Source organism: Macaca thibetana, chromosome 7 (genome assembly GCF_024542745.1).
Source record: "Macaca thibetana thibetana isolate TM-01 chromosome 7, ASM2454274v1, whole genome shotgun sequence".
Classification (NCBI taxonomy): domain Eukaryota; kingdom Metazoa; phylum Chordata; class Mammalia; order Primates; family Cercopithecidae; genus Macaca; species Macaca thibetana.
Genome location: NC_065584.1, coordinates 148,973,901 through 148,989,474, shown reverse-complemented (window position 1 = coordinate 148,989,474; position 15,574 = coordinate 148,973,901). Strand labels below are relative to the sequence as shown.

General features: G+C 43.7%; 2 protein-coding genes and 1 pseudogene across 6 annotated transcripts in view; 2 read left to right on the top strand and 1 right to left on the bottom strand.

The window, feature by feature from the left end:
- The window catches only part of PPIB (peptidylprolyl isomerase B), a 445,571-nt gene that overhangs the window by 6,655 nt on the left and 423,342 nt on the right, over window positions 1-15,574 (top strand). The window lies entirely within an intron of this gene.
- ZNF609 (zinc finger protein 609) overlaps window positions 1-15,574 on the bottom strand; it is a 241,570-nt gene that overhangs the window by 154,164 nt on the left and 71,832 nt on the right. The window lies entirely within an intron of this gene.
- On the top strand, window positions 13,690-14,933 carry LOC126957982 (glyceraldehyde-3-phosphate dehydrogenase-like; annotated as a pseudogene). The gene has a single exon (XR_007727025.1). The product of XR_007727025.1 is annotated as a glyceraldehyde-3-phosphate dehydrogenase-like (transcript).

Below are 15,574 nucleotides of genomic sequence, written 5' to 3'. Positions count from 1 at the left end.
GTATGGATTTTTTTTCTTTTTAACATAAATGAGAGTCAGTCAAAGAGCATTTATGGAACAGCTACTACCAGTGGTTGTGCTAAGTAACACTTAGCCTAAGGCAAAGACAACACAAGACCTGCCTTCAAAAAGATCTTCCAGTCTAGGTGGAAAAGAATTAGATCATATTGTACGGCGTGATAAATACTATGACACAAATATATATGAGGTTCTGGGAAACAAAAATTCATCAGAGTAAAACTTTGATTAATTCTTAAAAAAGAACTAGTTTTTTATATAAAAAGGCACAGAGGCTGAGCGTGGTGGCTTACGCCTGTAATCCTAGCACATTTTAAGGCTGAGGTGGGTGGATCACTTGAGGTCAGGAGTTCAAGACCAGCCTGGCCAACATAGTGAAACCCCATCTCTACTGAACATACAAATATTAGCCAGGCGTGGTGGCGGGTGCCGTAATCCCAGCTACTCAGGAGGCTGAAGCAGGAGAATCGTTTGAACCCAGAGATGGAGGTTGCAGTGAGCCGAGATTGCGCCACTGCACTCCAGCCTGGGCAACAGAGAGAGGCTCCGTCTCAAAAAAAAAAAAAAAAAAGAAAAGAAAAGAAAAAGAAAAGTAAAAAGCAAACAAAAAGGCAGGGAAAGGTGTTCTAAGCAGAGAAAAAAGTATATATATGCAAAGGCACAATGATATGAAACAACAGAAAGTATAAACCCCCATGGCATGTCTAGGGAACTGCCATACTTTGGTATGGCTGAAATAAAGAATGAATGTTAGAAGATGAAATTAGAAAAAAAACCAGACTGGGATGGAATTCCGAAGGGCTGTGCGTCTTAAAATTAAGAGACTGGAATTTTTACATTTATTTTTACATTTTTTAAATTTTACTTTAAGTTCTGGGATACATGTGCAGAACGTGCAGGTTTGTTACATAGGTATACATGTGCCATGGTGATTTGCTGCACCTATCAACCCATCATCTAGGTTTTAAGCCCCAGATGGATTAGATATTTTTCCTAATGCTCTCCCTCCCCTTGCCCCCAACCCCCTGACAGGCCCCAGTGTGTGATATTCCCCTCCCCGTGTCCATGTGTTCTCACTGGAACTGGAATTTAATCTACAATGTTATATGAATTTAATCCAGAATGTTTAGAAAGATAACCTGGCAGCAATGTAGAGAATGGACTGGAGAGATGCTAGACCAGAAGCCGGGAGACCAACCTGAATGATGTAGGTAAAAAGTGTTAAGGTCCAACTAAGGCAGAAAAAGTGGGGATGGAGAGAAGGAGAGTGGATATTGTTAAAAAGAAGAATCATCCGCAGGACATGTGACTTCTGAATAAGTGAAAAGCAGAGAGTCGGGACGGGCGCGGTGGCTCAAGCCTGTAATCCCAGCACTTTGGGAGGCCGAGACAGGCGGATCACGAGGTCAGGAGATTGAGACCATCCTGACTAACACGGTGAAACCCCATCTCTATTTAAAAAATACAAAAAATTAGCCAGGCGTGGTGGTGGGCGCCTGTAGTCCCAGTTACTCGGGAGGCTGAGGCAGGAAAATGGCGTGAACCCGGCAGGCGGAGCTTGCAGTGAGCTGAGATCCGGCCACTGCACTCCAGCCTGGGCCACACAGCCAGACTCCGTCTCCAAAAAAAAAAAAAAAAAAAAAAAAAAAAAAAGAAAAGAAAAGGAGAGAGTCTAAGATGATCTCTGTTTCAGCCTCAGCATTTCAGTGGTTGGTGCATTAAAGCATCAGCAAGATACGGAATATCACTAGACAATCAGGTTTAGGTTGAACGATAAAAACTTTAGATGCACTGATTAAAATATAGTATTATACTGTAGAGCACAGAAATTTGAAAGGTGACAATATTTAAATCGTATTTCAGTGTTAGAGTTGAAGTTCCATTTGATGATGAGAGAAAATAACACAGAGAAATCTTAAGTCAGGAAGGAAGTTCTAGAAAAAAGTGGCCTTGGAAGAGGTTATCATTTCTGCCTTTCTCCCTCACATTAACTACTTGAAAAATAATCCAAATGGATTCAGGCAAAATTATGTCTATAGTTTTGCCCAAGAGGCCCATAAATATTGTATGCAAAGTTCAAAGTTTGAGAAAAAATGGTTTTAGGTCATTTCCTAAGCTTCCTTACTCTCACACAACATAAAAATATCTACTGGTTTTAGGTTCAACTTTCTCAGAAATACCTACTCTGTGTGTGTGTGTATATGTGTGTGTGTGTGTGTGAGATGGGGGTCTCCCTATGTTGCCCAGACTGGTCTCAAACTCCTGGCATCAGCCTCCCTGAATAGCTGGAATTACAGGTCTATACTACCACGCCCAACTCAACCTAATTTTTAAAGGGAAGAAACAGATCCACTGAAAAGAAAGGGAAGGAAGAGAAAGGAAAAAATGGACCCATTAAAGTTTCAGTTAAGTAAATTATAGAAGCCAAAAGGCAAGGGCAAGAGAAGGAATTCTACTTGAATAACAATTCCTTTTCTATAAAATGAGTTATAGTCCCACTGTAATTCACTAGCAAGCGTTCTACTCTGCCAATTATTCTCTTTTCAGAAAAATGCAATTCTCTTCTGCTTTTCCATATTTCCTATTTGATGGAGAAGATGAAGGAAACAAAGATGGATTCTGCTTTGCTGTTAGACACAAAAGTTTTTTTTGTTTTGTTTTGTTTTTGAGATGGAGTCTCACTCTGTGGCCAGGCTAGAGTGCAGTGGCACAATCTCGGCTCACTGCAACCTCTGCCTCTCGGATTCAAGCGATTCTCCTGCCTCAGCCTCTCGAGTAGCTGGGACTACAGGTGCACGCCACCATGCCCAGCTAATTTTTGTATTTTTAGTAGAGATGGTGTTTCACCATGTTGACCAGGATGGTCTCCATCTCTTGACCTCATGATCTGACCACCTCGGCCTCCCAAAGTGCTGGGATTACAGGCGTGAGCCACCGCGCCCGGCCAGACACAAAAGTTATTTTAATCTACATTTCAAAAACCTATCTGTGGCCGGGCACGGTGGCTCATGCCTGTAATCCCAGCACTTTGGGAGGCCAAGGCATGCAGATCACGAGGTAAGGGGTTCAAGACCAGCCTGGTCAACATGGTGAAACTCCATCTCCACTAAAAATACAAAAATTAGCTGGGCACAGTGGCACGTGCCTGTAGTCCCAGCTACTTGGGAGGCTAAACCAGGAGACTCACTTGAACCCTGGAGGCGGAGGTTGCAGTGAGTCGGGATGGCACCACTACACTCCAACCTGGATGACAGAGTGAGACTCTGTATCAAACAAAAACAAAAACAAAAAAACAAAAAACAAAACACACAAAAAAACCTATCTGTATCAAAAGATTCATGACCTAATCTGGATTACTAAACACAAAGCCATCAGCAACTTAGAAAAAGAAAAGTAGTTACTGTTGGTGTTTCATTGCTTTAAACTTGAGTTTCCTCTTTTGACCAGCCTCCCCACATCTCTCTCCCCACTTGCCCTCAAATGGCAAACTCCTGCCTACTCCTTTCTCTCCAAGAATATGCTGTGGGGAAGAAAAGATGAAGGTGGGGAAGATGGGAGAAAAGAATCCTAACATAAAGTATACAAGATACACAACAGGCTAACATCATAAACCACCTAGAATAAAACTGTTAGCCAGGTGAGCTAGTTCACACCTGTAATCCTACCACTTTGGGAGGTGTGGCAAGAGGATCACGTGAGCCCAAGAATGCGAGACCAGCCTGGGCAAGATGGTGGGACCCTATCTCTACAAAAATAAAGAAAACAGGCTGGGCATGGTGGCTCAGGTCTGTAATCCTAGCACTTTGGGAGGCCAGGGCGGGCTGATCATCTGGGGTCAGGAGTTTGAGACCAGCCTGGCCAACATGGCGAAACCCGTCACTACTAAAAATATAAAAATTAGGCAGGCAGGCTGGGCGTAGTGACTCAAGCCTGTAATTGCAGCACTTTGGGAGACTGAGGCGGATGGTCAGGAGTTTGAGACCAGCCTGGACAATATAGTGAAACACTGTCTCTACTAACAATACAAAAATTAGCCGGGAATGGTGGCAGGCGCCTGTAATCCCACCTACTCCGAAGGCTGAGGCAGGATAATCACTTGAACCCGGGAGGCAGAGGTTGCAGTGAGCTGCGATTGTGCCACTGCACTCCAGCCTGGGTGACAGAGTGAGACTCTGTCTCAAAAATAAAAAAAATTGGCCAGGCTCGGGAGCTCACGCCTGTAATCCCAGCACTTTGGGAGGCTGAGGCAGGTGGATCACAAGGTCAGGAGATCGAGACCATCCTGGCTAACACAGTGAAACCCCGTCTCTACTAAAAATACAAAAAAATTAGCAAGGCGTGGTGGCGGCCGCCTATGGTCCCAGCTACTCGGGAGGCTGACGCAGGAGAATGGCGTGAACCCGGGAGGCGGAGCTTGCGGTGAGTCGAGACAGTGCCACTGCATTCCAGCCTGGGCGACAGAGACTCCGTCTCATAAATAAATAAATAAATAAGGCAGGCATGGTGGCAGGCGCCTATAGTCTCAGCTACTTGGGAGGCTGAGGCAGGAGAATCACTTGAACCTGGGAGGTGGAGGTTGCAGTGAGCCAAGATGACCACACTGCAGTGAGCCGAGATCATGCCACTGCACTCCAGCCTGGGTGACAGAGCAAGACTCTATCTCAAAAGAAAAATATACAAAAACCAGTCAGGCATGGTGGTGCATGCCCGTAGTCCCAGCTACTCAGGAGGCTGAAGCAGGAGGATTGACTGAGCCCAGGAATTCAAGGCTGCAGTGAACTATGATCACATCACTGCACTCTAGCCTGGGTGACAGATCTGTATAAAAAAATAAAACCAGCCTGGTGCAGTGGCTCACGCCTGTAATCTCAGCACTTTGGGAGGTCAAGGCGGTGAATCACTTGAGGTCAGGAGTTCAAGACCAGCCTGACTAACATGGAGAAACCCCGTCTCTACTAAAAATACAAAATTAGCCAGGCGTGATGGTGCATGCCTGTAATCCCAGCTACTTAGGAGGCTGAGGCAGAAGAATCGCTTGAACCTAGGAGGCGGAGGTTGCAGTGAGCCAAGATCGCCCCACTGAACCCCAGCCTGGGCAACAAGAGCGAAACTCCATCTCAAAAAAATAAAAATAAAAAATAAATAAAACCAAACAAAAATCCTCACTTTACAGATAATATTTTTAAAAACCAAACTCTCTGGCTTCTGCCTATAGACAAATTTACTAATACATTCTATGATGAGCCAAATTTACAAATAAACTGTATAATAAACCAGTCTATAAACTAAAGCAAAAGCCTCAAACATTTTGGTGGAGAATAATTATTTTACACTTCTCAAAAGCTTAAAATGCCAGGATGGTAACGGTTTGTGACAATCAAGTATCTTAGCAACTGACTTTTTGATTTAGCAGCAGACCCCAATATATTATTTGAAGATCTTATCACTACAAAGAAATATTTTTGAGGGAAATCTAATCCATCTAAAAATTTTTTTCACCTCCTAATGCAACAAAGGAAAGAGATTAACCTAATTAGAACAATATCCTAGGATATACATTTTCAATGAAGACAGTGCTCCTAAGGGGGCAAAACAATCATATTACAGTTTGTGTTCTGCCAAAGGGTCACAGTATATAAACACTTTTTTCTATGTAAATTTTTGCGTCCAGTTTTTCTATAAACCTGTTCCACATGCTCCAGCCATTAATTTCCCCTTTATTTATATCACTTATCTGTGTTAGATAAGCTATCGCATTTCTGTGTAATACAGTTCTAGTATTTCTTTTTCTTTTTTTTAGATGGAGTCTCACTCTGTTTTTGTTTTTTCTTTTCTTTTCTTTTTTTTTTGAGACGGAGTTTCGCTCTTGTTGCCCAGGCTGGAATGCAATGGCGCGACCTCCCGCTCACTGCAACCTCCGCCTCCCAGGTTCAAGCCATTCTCCTGCCTCAGCCTCTGGAGTAGCTGGGATTACAGGCATGTGCCACCACCCCAGCTATTTTTGTATTTTTAGTACAGATGGGGTTTCTCCATGTTGGTAGGAGTGGTCTCGAACTCCGAACCTCAGGTGATCCACCCACCTCGGCCTCCCAAAGTGCTGGGATTACAGGCATGAGCCACCACGCCCGGCGAGTCTCACTCTGTTACCCAGGCTGGAATGCAGTGGCGCGATCTCGACTCACTGCAACCTCTGCCTCCCAGGTTCAAGCGATTCTCCTGCCCCAGCCTCCTAAGTAGCTGGGATTACAAGTGCCCACCACCACACCTGGCTAATTTTTATATTTTCAGTAGAGATGGGGTTTCGCCATGTTGGCCAGGCTGGTCTCAAACTCCTGACCTCAGGTGATCCGCCCACCTTGGCCTCCCAAAGTGCTGGGATTACAGGCGTGAGCCACTGCACCTGGCCCCCCCGCCCCCCCCTTTTTTTTTTTGTGGAGACAGAGTCTCTCTCTGTCACCCAGGCTGGAGTGCAGTGACACAATTTGGACTCACTGCAGCCTTAACCTTCCAGGTGCAAGCAATCCTGCCACCTCAGCCCCCAGAGTAGCTGGGACTACGAGTGCATGCCACCTTGCATGCCAGCTAATTCTTTTTTGGCGGGGGGTTAGAATTTTAGTAGAGACAAGGTCTTGCTAGGTTGCCCAGGCTGGTCTCGAACTCCTTAGCTCTAGTGATCCTCCTGCTTCGGCCTCCCAAAGTGCTGGAATTACAGACATGAGCCACTGAGCCTGGCCAGTTCTAGTATTTCATTAAGTTCTGTCTCCCTGGTAAGATGGTGCACTTCTTTAATATGTATTGTGGTTTTTACTCTCAAAATTCAGAAACTATATAACTCAAGGTCCCTAGTTGCATACAGAAACCAACCCTAGCTGATTCAAGCAAAAGATGAAAGGTTAGTAGTGGGTGACTCACTGAATCCCAGGAAGTCTGGAGAATCAGGCTCAGAAAACAAGCAAGAACAGGAAGAGGCTATACAGTCATAAATCACTTGTAAAATCATGCCATAGGCTGGGCACAGGGGTTCATGCCTATAATCCCAACACTTTGGGAGGCTGAGATGAGAGGGTCACTGCAGGCCAGGAGTTCAACACCAGCCTGGGCAACATAGCAAGACCCCGTCTCAACAAACAAATTAAAAAATTAGCAAGGTGTAGTGGCATGTGCCTGTAGTCCTAGCTACTCATGAGGCTGAGGCGGGAGGACAGCTTGAGCCCAGGAGTTCAAAGCTGCAATGAGCTATGATAGTGCCACTGCACTCCAGCCTGTGCCACAGAGTGAGACCCTGTCTCTAAAAAATATATATTTTTAAAAAATCACTCAGTTAGAAAATGGTGAGTCTATTCCAGTGGCAAAAGAAAAAAATTAATGAAAAAAATAAAAATGAAAAAAAAAAAAAGAAAGTGGGCAAAAGACATCCAGAGATGATTCACTGAAGAGAATACACAGGTAATAAACAAGCGCATGAAAATAACTTGAACACTGTTAATCATTAGAGAAATGCAAATTAAAACCACGATGAGGCACCATTACACACCTGCCAGGATAGCTAAAATAAAAAATAGAGATAAAGTAAATATTGGCAAGGTTGCAAAGAAACTAGATTTCTCACACATTGCTGGTGGTACTGTAAAATGGTACAGCCACTCTGAAAACCAGTTTCTTAAAAAACTAAACACAATTACCATATAACCCAGCAACTGCACTCTTGGGCATTTGTCCCAGAGAAATGGAAACTTATATTCAAACACACACAAAAACCTGTATATAAATGTGCATTGCCATTTTTTTTTCATAATAGTCCCAAACTGGAAACAGCCCAGCTGACCTCCAACAGGTAAATGGTAAAACGAACTGTGGTACATCCATACCATGGAATACTACTGTTCAGCAACAAAAAGGAATGAACTATCGATACATGCAACAACCTGGATGAATCTCCAGAAAATTACGCTGATTGAAAAAGCCAATCCCAGAAGGTTACATATGGTATGATTCAATTTATACAATAACATTTTTGTCCAGGTTCATGACTGTAATCCCAGTGATATGAGAGGTCGAAGCAGGATAATCATTTGAGGCCAGGAGTTCCAGACCAGCCTGGACAACATAGGGAGACCTCATATCTACCAAATATTATAAAAATTAGTTAGGGGTAGTGGCGTGCGCCTAGCTACTCAGGAGGTTGAAGCAGGAGGATAGTTTGAGCCTAGAAGTTCAAGGTTACTGTAAACTATGATCACATCACTGCACTGAAGCCTGGGTGACAGACCCTGTTTCACTTTACGTATATAAATATTTATATATGTATATATAAATATATGTATATATAAATAACAGGGGTTTTTTTGTTTTTTTTTTTTGAGACGGAGTTTCACTCTGTCACCCAAACTGAAGTGCAGAGTACAATGGCATGATCTTAGCTCACTGCAACCTCTGTCTCCCAGGTTCAAGCAATTCTCCTGCCTTAGCTTCCCGAGTAGCTGGGATTACAGGCGCACGCCACCATGCCCGGCTAATTTTTGTATTTTTGGTGGAGACGGTGTTTCACCATGTTGGGAAGGCTGGTCTCAATCTTATGACCTCAAGTGATCCACCCACCTTGGCCTCCCAAAGTGCTGGGATTACAGGTGTGAGCCACTGCGCCCAGCCTAAATAACAGTTTTTATGTAACAAAATTTTTGAAATGGAGAACAGGTTAGTGGTTACAATTAGGGATGGAGGTGGGAAAATACTGTATTCACATGTGCAGGGAAAGTGGGTATGGTATAAAAAAGTTAACACGGCCAGGCGCTGTGGCTCAAGCCTGTAATCCCAGCACTTTGGGAGGCCGAGGTGGGCGGATCACCTAAAGTCAGGAGTTCGAGGCCAGCCTGGCCAACATGGTGAAACCCCATCTTTACTAAAAATACAAAAATTAGCCAGGCGTGGTGACGAATGCCTACAATCCCAGCTACTCAGGACGCTGAGGTAGGAGAATCACTTGAACCCGGGAGGCAGAGGTTGCGGCGAGCTGAGATTGTGCCATTGCACTCCAGCCTGGGCAACAAGAGTGAAACTCCGTCTCAAAGAAAAAAAAAAAGGTTAATAACAGTGATTGCTGTGTTAATGGAACTGTCCAGTCTTGACAGTGGTGTGGATACAAAAACCTACACGATATAAAATTGTATAGAAACAACCACACATACACAGACATGAACAAGCAAAACAAGGCAAATCTGAGTAAGATTGGTGGACTGTATCAATACCAATATTCTGGTTGTTATACTAGTTTTGGAAAATGTTGCTATTGCAGGAAATTGGGTAAAATGTACAAGGGATCTCTCTGTATTGTTTTATAAAACTACATGTGATTCTACAGTTATCTCAATGAAACTGTCAATTGAAAGCAAACAAGAAAAATGGCAGACAAGAGAACAGTTGCAATAAATAGAGTAGACAAAAACCACACTAACACAATAAAGAATTTTAAAAGACTTAAACCCACAAGTAGGGGGATGAACTAAAGAGGAGACAACAATATTTTGGAACTTGGAAAGCAAACGAAGTAAGGATAACTGACTAAGCAAACCTAAGAATGCTATATTGAATTATAAGCATGCAATAGAAAAAAACTTTGAACTATACCAATCAACACTACAGAATCTTCTCCTAAAATCTTAGTAACTGGCAGTACCAGATGACTCAAGATGTGAAACTGATGATTTAGGATGAATAACACTGATTGAAAACTATATAAGAAGCAATTATGGCTGGGCACAGTGGCTCATGCCTGTAATCCCAGTACTTTGTGGGGGTTGAGACGGGAAGGTGGCTTGAGCCCATGAGTTCGAAACCAGCCTGGACAACATGATGAAAGCCCATCTTTACTAAAAATACAAACATTAGCCAGGTGTGGTGGCAAACATCTGTGGCCCCAGCTACTCAGGAGGCTGAGGCAGGAAGATCGCTTAAACGTGGGAGGTAGAGGTTGCAGTCAGCCAAGATCACACCACTGCACTCCAGCCTTGGTGATAGAGTGAGACTCTATTTAAAAAAAAAAAAAAAAGCAGCAATTATTTATTTAATTCCTTTTCTCACTCAGATACCACCCCCGACCCAAAAAACGAGAGAGGCTAGTTTCTCAAATAGAGGATCTCTGGACCAGGGTGCTCCAGACATAGTGGAGGACATGAGTACCATACCTAAAATAAGGAGATTAAATGTGGATTTAAACATACTGAATGCTGAAGGCTGAAGCCCTAGTCCTCTTTTTCACCTAGCTCAAAGAAATCTTTACTCTCCAGGAGGATTGGAAGAGGCTAGTTATTTTTCTAAGAAATCTGGTAAGCCTATGAGGAAACACCTAAAGATCTTGACATCTGGGGTTTCCCAACTTAACAGTCATCTCGCTGTGAAGCTCACCATAAATATGTCCTGCAAATGCACTCACAGCTTCAAATATAACTTTCAGCGCTCCATCTTAAAGATGTTTAAAACATGAGCAGACAACCAAGCACTACCAGACATTTGAGGAATGCCTCTAACAAAAAAGATGGAGAACAAACCAGCATTTCATAAATCAGTTAACTGAGGCTCACATCAGCTAAAAATGAGATTAGTATTTACCATTTTGCACAGTTCATTCATATGTTTAATAAATATTTATTGGGTCAGGTACTATTATAGGTGCTTGGGAAACAAAGATTCACAAAGCAAAACAAAACAAAACAAAATCTCTGCCCTGGTAGAGCTTACATTCTAGCAGACAGATAATAAACAATAAGCATAATAAAGTATACAAATAGTAAACTAAAAAGATTAGTGCTTCGAGAAAAAATAATGGGACAGGATAAAAGGAGGGTACAGAGGTGGTTGCCAATTTCAAATAGGTTGACATTTGAATGAATACTTGAGAGAGATGAGGGAGTTGGCCATGCTACGTACTTATCTGTGAAAAAAGAATTCTAGTAGCCAGAACCTTCGATGTAAGAGACCCAAGGCAAGAGAAGCTGCATTTCAAGGAACAGCAGAATCCAGTATGGCTGGAGGGGCATGAGAGTAGGGAGAAATAGGAGATAAGGCCACAGAGGTATGGCAGAGAGAAGCATAGATCATGTGGATCATTGACTTTTTCTCTGAATGAAATTAACAGCCAGTGGAGGGTTCTGAGCAAAGAAGTGATAATGGACAAGTTTCAAAGAATTATTTTGGCTGCTGTGCTAAGAAGAGACTATATGGAAGCAAGGGACATAAGTAAGAAAGAGAGAGGATGGAATTTCTCAAAATGTTAGAGTTGACAATGGTGTTGGAAGTAATTTTTTCCCAAGTCTTTCCCCACAACATTGAATTTTCCAAGGTCATGTGTTAAAGTCTGAAATAAGGCTGGGAACAATGGCTCACATTTGTAATCCCAGCACTTTGGGAGGCTGAGGTGGGAGGCTCTTGAGCTCAGGAGTTTAAGATCAGCCTGGGCAACACAAAAAAATAGAAAAAATTAGCTGGACATGGTAGCTCACATCTGTAGTCCCAGTTACTTGGGAGGCTGAGGTAGAAGGATCACTTGAACCCGGGGGGCAGAGGTTGCAGTGAGTCATGATTGTCGCGACTGAACTGCAGCCTGGGTGACACAGCAAGACTGTCTCAAATAATAATAATAATAATAATAATAATAATGATGATGATGTCTGGAATAATCCACTTTGCATTTGTGTAGCCTTTTCAGTGTTTTTACGTTTATCATCTCATCTTGTATTCAGCAATTCTCTGGGCAGTTCATAGGGCAGCTGATAACTGACATTCATTTGGCCAAAATAGCTGGCCAAAATTAGGGATCAGGTCTAGAATATCCTCTCTCAGTACTTAATATAAAGCTATTGACTACATAGGGAGTGAATGTGCCATCATGCCCATAATATCACAAAGTGCTAAATAACCTAAGTAATTCAAGTAATGGAAATAACTCATTTCTGCTGATCTAATTCCATGGTCCCACAGGAGAGCCATAGCTATTAAACGCAGTACATGTATGTTAAGTGGAATGATATACATTACAAATTAGGAAAAAGACTAATTCTGAGGCAAATAGGAAAGAGTGATTTTGGGCCGGGCGTGGTAGCTCACGCCTGTAATCCCAGCACTTTGGGAGGCCGAGGTGGGTGGATCACGAGGTCAGGAGATCGAGACCGTCCTGGCTAACATGGTGAAACCCCGTCTCTACTAAAAATACAAAAAAAATTAGCCTGGCGTGGTGGTGACAGGCGCCTGTAGTCCCAGCTACTCAGGAGGCTGTGGCAGGAGAATGGCGTGAACCCAGGAGGCGGAGCTTGCAGTGAGCTGAGATCCAGCCACTGCACTCCAGCCTGGGCGAAAGAGCGAGACTCTGTTTCAAAAAAAAAAAAAGAGTGATTTTGTTCCACATGATATTGTGAGCTCAGGTCTCTTTTTCCCCTCTTCTTTCATTCCTAGCGAAGTCTCATCCTGCAAGGTCTTTCTCAGATTTGAAAGCAGCTGATAAACAACTGATTCCCATAAGATGACTGTTGATAATAGCTCAAAGTATTACTTCTCTCTAGGGGTATGTGTACTTTAATAAGAAAACTCAAAACCTTCAATTCCAAAGGAATTGCAGTCAAGTTAGCAGGGAATATTATACTAAAGAAGACCTCTTGGCACTTACTCAAATCCCATTAAATAAATTCAAACTCAGCAACTATTTATTGTTATCTATCATACTATCAGTCACAAAGATAAGACATAGTTCTTGCCCTTAAGATGCTAAGAATGGAAGAAGACCACACAGAAAATACTAGCTTTTGTTTACTGAATACCGACTAAATATTAGGCATTGAGCTAACTACTTTCCATGGGCAGTAAGTATCAAGTATTATACTTAGCACAGTGATTAGCAAATAATTTATGTTCAATATATTGTAGCCATGATAGTATAATTATAACCTTTGTAATTGCATTTAATCTTCACTTCTGCTCTATAAAGTAGTTATCAGTGTTACTTTACAGATAAAAGGAAACTGAGGCCCAGAGGCTAGGTAATATGCTCAAGGCCATACAGCTATTAGGAGCCAGGATTCAGGCCCAGCACCATGGCTCATGCCTATAATCCCAGCACTTTGAGAGGCAAGCGTATCACTTGAGGTCAGGAGTTTGAGACCAGCCTGGCCAACATGATGAAACCCCATCTCCATCAAAAAATTCAATAATTAGCCAGGCACGGCGACATGCACCTGTAGTCCCAGCTACTCGGGAGGCTGAGGTGGGAGAACCACTTGAACCTGGGAGGCAGAGGTTGCAGTGAGCTGAGATCACACCACTGCAGTCCAGACAGGGTGACAGAGTGTTAAAAAAAAAAAAAAAAAAAAAAACCAAGGCCAGGTGGCTCACACCTGTAATCTTGACACTTTGGGAGGCCGAGGAGGGCAGATCACCTGAGGTCAGGAGTTCAAGTCCAGCCTGACCAACATGGAAAAACCCTGTCTCTACTAAAAATACAAAATTATCCAGGGGTGGTGGCGCATGTCTGTAATCCCAGCTACGCAGGAGGCTGAGGCAGGAGAATCACTCGAACCCAGGAGGCAGAGGTTGTGGTGAGCTGAGATTATGCCATTGCACTCCAGCCTGGGTAACGAGCGAAACTCCATCTCAAAAAAGTCTCTGCTCCTCCTGTTCGGCAGACAGCCGCATATTCTCTTGCATTGGCAACGCATCCCTGTGACACCATGGGGAAGGTGAAGGTTGGAGTCAACGGATTTGGTTGTACTGGGTGCCTGCCTGGTGCACCAGGACTGATTGTAAGTCTGGTAAAGTGGATATTGTTGCCATCAATGACCCCTTCATTGACCTCAACTACATGGTCTACATATTCCTGTATGATTGTACACATGGCAAATTCCATGGCACTGTCAAGGCTGAGAACGGGACTCTTGTCATCAATAGAAATCCCATCATCTTCCAGAAGTGAGATCCCTCCAAAATCACATGGGGCGATGCTGGTGCTGAGTACATCGTGGAGTCCACTGGTGTCTTCACCAGCATGGAGAAGGCTGGGGCTCACTTGCAGCGGGGAGCCAAAAGGGTCAACATCTCTGTCCCCTCTGTTGACACCCCCATGTTTGTGATGTGCACGAACCATGACAAGTATGACAACAGCCTCAAGATCGTCAGCAATGCCTCCTGCATCACCAACTGCTTAGCGCCCCTGGCCAAGGTCATCCATAACAACTTTGGTATCATAGAAGGATTCATGACCACAGTCCACGCCATCACTGCCACCCAGAAGACTGTAAATGGCCCCTCTGGGAAACTGTCGCGTGACGGCTGCAGGGCTCTCCAGGACCTCATCCCTGTCTCTACTGGCACTGCCAAGGTTGTGGGTAAGGTCATCCCTGAGGTGAACGGGAAGCTCACTGGCATGGCCTTCCATGTCCCCATTGCCAATGTGTCAGTGGTGGACCTGACCTGTTGTCTGGAAAAACCTGCCAATATGATGACATCAAGAAGGTGGTGAAGTAGGCATCAGAGGGCCCCCTCAAGGGCATCCTGGGCTACACTGAGCACCAGGTGGTCTCCTCCAACTTCAACAGCGACACCCACTCTTCTACCTTTGATGCTGGGGCTGCCATTGCCCTCAACGACCGCTCTGTCAAGCTAATTTCCTGGTATGACAATGAATTTGGCTATAGCAACAGGGTGGTGCACCTCATGGCCCACATTGCCTCCAAGGAGTAAGAACCCTGGACCACCAGCCCAGCGAGAGCACGAGAGGAAGAGAGAGGCACTCACTGCTGGGGAGTCCCTGCCGCAATCAGTCCCCTACCAGACTGAATCTCCCCTCCTCACAGTTTCCATGCAGACCCCTTGGAGAGGAGGGGCCTAGGGAGCCCTACCTTGTCATGTACCATCAATAAAGTCCCCTGTGCTCAGCAAAAAAAAAAAAAAAACAAACAACAACAAAACAAGAAACAAAACAATAAAAAACCCCACAAAAAATTAAAAATAGTAATAATAAAAATTGTTTTAAAAACCCCCACCAATAAAAAAGAGCCAGGATTCTGGATCATGAGGTCAGGAGGTCAAGACCAGCCTGGCTAATATGGTGAAACCCCGTCTCTACTAAAAAATTCAAAAATTAGCCGGGCGCGGTGGCAAGCACCTGTAGTCCCGGCTACTCGGGAAGCTGAGGCAGCAGAATCGCTTGAACCCAGGAGGCGGAGTCGCAGTGAGCCAAGATCACGCCATCGCACTCCAGCCTGGGCAACAGAGTGAGATAGGAGCCTCACTCTGTGGAGCCAGGATTCAAACTCAGGCCTGTATACTTCTATAATTTGTGCTATTAACCCCTATATAATATTCAATATTTCTATAAAATTAATAGGTGTTTAATTTCATTTGGAAGTTTAAGGAACTGGCTAACAAGAATATGCTGTAAAGAGAAAGTGATATTTAAGTTGGATCCTGAATGACATGTGGGAAAGAAAGGGGGTAAGAGTAGAGTTTGGTCCACGTTAAAAATGATGAGGGTCTCAACAAAGGAAGTGGCAACAAGTATAAAGAGGGGAAGTTA